Below are 7211 nucleotides of genomic sequence, written 5' to 3'. Positions count from 1 at the left end.
TGTAAAATAGCTAGTTATAATAAAATGCTCAATAGTACTCGATAAAAATAACTTTCCAGGATAAGCCAAGGAACACAAAAATATAATATGAAGTGACTCCTACAAAGTCAGATTTGCACCACTGGTTGGCCTTTTAAAATATTTTAACTTTCTGACTGAGCTCTTTGCACAGCGTCACCTCTCCTCAGCAGGGCCTGCAGCCAACTGAGGAGAAGAGTATGAATCACACAGGTAGTGACTTTGTCATCACGGTTAAAAGTCACAGAGTGAAAACAAAATTCACAAAATAAAAGGCACACAAAAAGAGATGCAGGATTGACAATGAATAAAACAATATGTACAGCAATGATGGGTGAAATGATGCAGTGGACAGCTGCTGGTTTCTGTTGTAGTAAGTGTGGATAAAGGTTTGCAAAAAAAAAATCATCTTGCATTTCTCAATTATATTCCTATCTAATGAAAGCAAGCAAATCTGACAAGCTTGCAATGTCTGTCAACTCATCAATCAGGGGAGCAGTGCAACGGCTTGGTCATATTCTGTTCACAGCTTCTGCCATTTCAATACCACGCTTTACTGTGTTATCAGGTAAAAAATCACATAACATTATTTAGCTGCTTTCTCTGCAGTGATCACTCCAACCATCTCTTTGGCAGCACAAAAATGAAATGAAATGGTATGAGGTTTCCTGTTTTGGCCATCACCATTGCTACTCAGTAGGACACCTCCACTGTCTAAGTGTTTTCACTCCCAGTGACACATAGATAGTCTCAGATAGTCTCTCAGCTTATTTTTGAGAAATCTCGAGGCTTGGATGAATATAACCCATGTTTAGATGGCAGTGTGGTTTGCATAGTTTCAGGGGCAGGGGATTGTCCTCTGGTCCCACACTTGTAAATCCCAGTCATAGGTACTCACTTAAGTACTGTCTATAAGTCTTTCTTTTTGTTTCCTCAAGTTTATTTTGATCTTTTGATGATTTGCTTGTTGAGCTTAATTCTCCATCAACAGCTTTTCTTTCACCACCGGGTAGCGACCTGCCAGTAATCAGGTATTCATTCAAGTCCCTGCCAGTGGAGGTAAGCTACATACTGAATCATAAATATGCCAGATAAATAAGTTAATTAAATCCCGTGGCTTTGTTGTATTTGTTCCTGGTACTTTTTAAAATGTGAATATTTATTCAAAAGTATTTTGTGGTAATTTCAAACTCAAAGGGATACTTTGCTGATTTTCAACCAACCTTTATATCATAACAATGTGGGTAATGTGATGGAAAATTCTGGTATTTGACCTTTTTAACCTATAGCATGTTCTGCATGTGTTTTGTATAAGATTACTTGCTATGATGAATGATATGTGTTGCTCAGTTAACCCCTACAGTGACAGCAGTGAGAGGTACAGCAGAGGCCTAAGGGAAGTAGGTTAAAGGTTACCCACACAAACTGGTTAATGGACTGCATTTATATAGCACTTTTCTAGTCTTAGCAACCACTCAAGGTGCTTTACAACACAAGAACCATTCATCCAGTCACACACACATTCATACTCTGGTGGCAGAGGCTACCATGCAGGGTGCCACCTGCTCATCAGGAGCAATAACCATGCACAGTCACAAACAGATGGCACATCGGGAGCAATTTGGGGTTCAGTATCTTGCCCAAGGACACTTAGACATGTAAACTGCAGAGGCCAGGGATTGAACCACAGACCTTCTGATTGGTAGACAACCGCTCTTCTCCTGGGCCTGGGGGCTGGGGGATGACAGCTCACAGGAAATGTCCTGCTCATCAACATCTGCTTTACTGAAAATGTCTGAAATGTTTACCGCTGACTGCTCTTCCTCCTCACCCAGAATTTAGAGAGACCCTTAGCAGCAAAACAAGCAAACAAGTAAGTTTCTGTTAATGTTACATAAAGTTATAATTTTTTTTATTTTTCACCACAGATGATGAATATGTACAGGTAAAGAATATCATACTAAGTGGAACTCCACCTGCCACATTTGCTTTTTATTGTCAGAGCCAGGACTCATATATTGTCTGGTCTTTTAAAGCATGCACAAACAAGCAGGATGTCTAAAGAATGCATTTAAGTACCAGGTGTAAATACCAAGTTATTGAAATGGTCATAAATACAGATAGCATTAACAGTTGCTGTATTTATGCCGGTGCAGTTTAAGGGGAGTGAGTAGACTGAGGAAAAAACTGTGATGACCACAGACAACAGTTTCAATGGAGAACAGAGCTTTTTATTCCAAGCCAATACCAAAATAAAAAAATAAAAAAATCATCATACTATCCGCCACAGGCACTACTTTGGTCCCAGCACGTGAACAGGAATGGCAGGTTGGCTGGTTCAGGGCCTGTATGGTTTGTCATCAAGGGGCCAGGCTGGCCTACAAGTGGTCAGACACCGGCTGGAAGAACAGAAAGGTCCCCCTCGCTTTAGCCAAACAAAGCTGTCCTCCATGTCTGCTGCTGCTGCCTTTTAAGTCTGGCAAGGTTCAGCAGATAAGTGGGCTCAGTTGGGCTGATTGGTCACAGGTGCCAGATGTTTTAGGCAACCCCCTGGTGTTCTGTAGGCCAGGGCCAGAGCTGGCTCCAGTGACTGGCTTGGATTTGGGAAGCTACTTTGAAAGCATAGCTCTGTGAGCTACCAGTTACTTCATACTGGACAGCAAAGCCACCCTAGGGAGAAATCCAGTTTGGTTAACTAAAACTAGTGAGAGAAAGTAGTTCAAACTTTGTAAAAATGATGACACTGACAATGTACATATGATACAACATTCTAACAAAATACTAAAACAGTAACATGCCATCGAAAATGATACATAATTAAGATTTTTGCAAAAAGTGTCCATGTGTTCACAGGCTCACTGGTCATGGGAGAGTCCAGGAATTTAAGTTTTGGTTTTGGTTTTGAGTCCAGGTGGGGGGATTGCACCACACAGGATTACTCAGTCAGGTAACTTCTGAAATAACAACTTCTCTCAACAATTGGTAAGTAGCAATAATCAATACTAACTAATTGAGGTCAAAGGGGGTTCACTTACAGTAGAGTAGCAATGGTAAAATAAAAAATAAAAAAAAACATTCCTTTTGTTCTCCTCATTGTTTGTAGTTTCAGTAGGCCTACTTAACTACAGAAAAAATGGCAAAAAAGTCACTATGTGTGATAAATTGATTTCATGTAAAAGCTAATCATTGATGTAAATAGGCAATGAAAAGCCATTAAAAACAATCACAGGGACAAGGGAAAGTCATTTATAAAAAGGTCATTACTATGAATGTAAAATGTCCCATAAAAGTTTTGTGAAATAATTTAAAATGTTCTAAAAAGTGTTGAAAGGGTTAAGGTACGAACACACTTATCTGTCGAATGAGCTGATCTGTGATCTATTGGTGAGTATTTTGACATGATGCTGTGATTGATTTGTCATGCCTGTGGAAATGGGAGGGGGTAGCTCTGGGCTATGATGCCTCATTCTCAATGAAGCTGCCAGAGAATCATGTCTGAGCACCTTTATTGATTTCTTCAATGATTTCCCCTTTTTGGGTAAAAAATTAGTATTTGTGCTCTTGAACTTTGTAATATGTTTGCTATCTTGTTTTGTCAGTCTTTTGGTAACTTACGGACTGAATTTTGGAAGTGTTACTTTGATCGTTAAATTGTTAATTGGTATACAGCAAGCAGTTACTGTAGCTCAGTGGCTCAATGGCTCAGTGGCCATTGTTATCTTGGCAGGGTGCGGTATGTGTTCAATATAGGTATGACAAATTCTGTGTTCACTGTGATTGTGTCTAGCTCAGTAAGACACATGTTCAGAGTATGAAGTTGCAAATGTTTATGTGTGTAATTACGTGTTAGTGTGTTCATTTCTGAAGTAACTATGACAAGATATAGGGAATATAACGGACAGAAGAGACAAATGACTACTAATGTTTACATGGCATTTTGTTTTTCTAGTACCTTTAGGTTTGATCATTTAAAGGAGCAATAAGTGACATTCATCATTTCTAGATTGGAGGAATTAAAAAACCGTTATGTGAAGAACTAGAGGTGTAATTTCATCTGGAGTATAGCATGACCTCACACACCCTCTCTCTGTGTTGGTCTCCAGCCCATTGTTTACAAGCCGGTCCGGCTGCGCGTTCATGTACGTTCATGTGAATCCCCCCTCTCCTCCTCCTCCTCCTCTTGGAGCCCTTGGCCCTCCCTCCCTATAAAAGGCTACAGCCAGTGAGCAATGGCAGCGCGTATTTTCGAAGTGAAATGGCGGAGAGCGTAACAAAACGTCCACCTGAAGACGACCAGGATCTGACATTACCTCTTAAGAAACAACGGTTGTTGGCGAAGAAGTTGTCGGATAAAGAAAGGGACAGAACTCGGATTAACATTGGCCTTGCATTTCCAAGGTGGAGAGCACTGCGAGAGCTAAAGGGACTACAATTTGACTCAGAGCTAGCTCTTCTTCTCCTTGACAGGTAAAACATAAAGTCAAATGTCTGTTTTAATTAGTGTTACAGTAACATTAGGCACATGTCGCTATGTTGATTCAATTAAATTTAATGTTACAATCGTAGCATGGGTTAATGTCCGGAGCTTGAGTTATTAGCGGCTCGGTCCCAGCAATGGGTCAGGCGTTTCGGTTGTGTTAGATGAGTAGCCCGACAGCCCAGCTAACATTGCAATTAGCATTGTAAAATGTAGCCCGGCAGGCAGCCTGGCAACTGTGTTTAGCTATTCCCCTGCCTACTTCAATGATGATGGTACCTGTAATAAATGTAATATATTTGCTGAAATGGAGGTGAGGCTCAGTGACTAGAAGAGCTGGTAGAAACGCTCCATAGCTGTAATTACTCTAACAGCCGTAGTAGCTTTAGTGCTAACTCCAGGAGCTAACGCTAACGTCCCTACTCTTCTCCGTGAGCTGGAGTCGTGGCGGGCTCACGGAGAAGAGTAGGGACGTTGGTGTGGCAGCCGACTAGTGCTAACGCTAACGTCCTTACTCTTCTCCGTGAGCCTGACGGGCTCATGGCTCCGGCTCACAAAGAAGAGTAGGGACGTTAGCGTGGCAGCCGACTAGTGCTGACGCTAACAGGAAAGTAGGGAAATAGCTAAACACAGCAGAGACCGAGAGTGAGTGAAAGACATCGCTAACTGCTAAACTAAGCCAAACTAAGCCAAACTAAGTTAGCTGTTTAGGTTTTATTTCCTCGCCCCTGTGGCGAGTGAATCTGCCTGTAGTGAAACCGGGGCTAACTGGTGCTTCCTCCTCAGGCTCCACTTCACTCAGCTGCCAGCACAGCCAGTTAGCCTCCGCTAGCTTCCCAGCTAACGATAGCCCCGGCTCTCCGTTTGGATCCAACCGGAGCACCAAGCCCTGGTTTGTTATTCAGGTTAATGTGGGAAGAAGCAGTGGGTATATTGGGCAGCTGAGTGAAGTGGAGCCTGCGGAAGAAACACTGGGACCGTCTGGATGTAATAGTCTGTGGAGAGGCTGCGGTGCTCGGCTGCACAGACGAGGCCAGTGGGGTTGGGGGTGGAGAGCAGAGGTAGAGGGAGGTGTGGCTCATGACACACTTTGTTTTGGTCTACAGGCAGTGCACAACAGCAAACCTAGCGGTGAAACGATTTCGCTTTTTGCCCCTTTAAAGTTATGTTTATTGATTATTAGACCATTTCCAGGTACTTACTGTCATATTTGATTTCACCTGCTTAGGAGAAATTGAAAGATTACAAACTTACCTGCTTACTTACCTGTGAAGGAAAAAAGGAAATTAGGTTGAAAAGTTGGTTATGAAATGTAAAAGAGGATGCATGTTATTATTGGAATGTTGTATAATGAAAAGAACTTTCTGTACCTGTGTATTTTTGAAAAAATATATATATTCTCTATGAAGCTGCTAGAGAGAGAGCATGTGTCCGAGGACCATTATTTTCCCCTTTTCAGGGCGTTACGCACTGTGCTGTGGGATGCCATTTTTGCTTCCATCATGAAGTCGCTCTCTCTGTCGAGTGGAGTGTAGTTGCTAACATGTAGCATCTAATGGCCGGTATGCATGCCACATTTTTTGTGCCCTTGAATCCTTTGTATTTAATGTAGACATGTGGCAGATGTGCTCAAACCGCAGATCAAGGCCGTCACAATGCACATGCATTCTTGAATGCCTACTTTTCTTTGCGTAGTGGCTATGCCATGAGATAAACAGAGTTCAACGTTTGGAAAACAGCAGCATGCACCGCATGTCAATTGACAAGACCAACCAATCACAGCTGATCTTTCCCTTTGGGGTGTCGGTGACTTAGTGGATAGAGCAGGCACCCCATGTACAAGGCTGTTGCTGCAGCGGCCCGGGTTCAACTCCAGCCTGTGGCCCTTTGCTGCATGTCATTCCCTCTCTCTCCCCCTTTTCACACTGCCGAAAAAAATATCTTAAAAAAACAAAAAAAAGATATCTTTCACTTCATAATAAAATATAAAATGGAGATAAGTACTAAGTGCTGTAATAAATGTATTTAAACCTATTTAAATTTAAATGCAAAAAATAACGCAAAACCATTCCTAAAAAGGAAAGCACTACACTACGCTACATACATACATAGTTTCCTAACAAATTCACGTTTGAGGGCGGGACTTAGCCATAGGTCAATTGTACAAACTGGCTTTCAAGGGTTGACCTAAGTTGTGACTAGATGCATCACACTTTTATATACCTCGAAAAATTTCTCCTGTATGCACACAGGCAGCATAAACAATGAAGTTACATATGTTGCGGCGCTTGGAGGGGCGCTGTAATCCTGGCGGTCCTTAAGCACCATGGACAGCGCCAATGCATCTATCACTGTAGCGCAGAGGCTCTGATGCCTGAGACAGAGCATGTGAGCGGAGTTGGAGCTGCCTGGAGCGAGGAGCGGGAGGATTTTGTATGTATGTGCCAAAATAGGTAAAAAAAAAAATCATAATTTCTTCGTCTTTTGTGTAATAAATTATTTGGAAACGAAAATGTATGCTTTGGTGTACTTTTACAGAGTTTTGCAATATATATAGCCTACCTATGTATCAAAATGTATAATTTTCAGCTTTTTATAATTATTCATTTTTATACCTCCGCGTCGGAGGTATAAATACTCAGAAGTCTAGTGTGTTTCATTTTTGTAACTTTAAGGGCCCTATTTAGATGGTCTAAAACGCAAAGTGCCAGGCGTG

This window comes from Epinephelus moara, chromosome 6, assembly GCF_006386435.1.
Source record: "Epinephelus moara isolate mb chromosome 6, YSFRI_EMoa_1.0, whole genome shotgun sequence".
NCBI classification, from domain to species: Eukaryota; Metazoa; Chordata; class Actinopteri; order Perciformes; family Serranidae; genus Epinephelus; species Epinephelus moara.
This window is presented reverse-complemented; position numbering follows the sequence as displayed.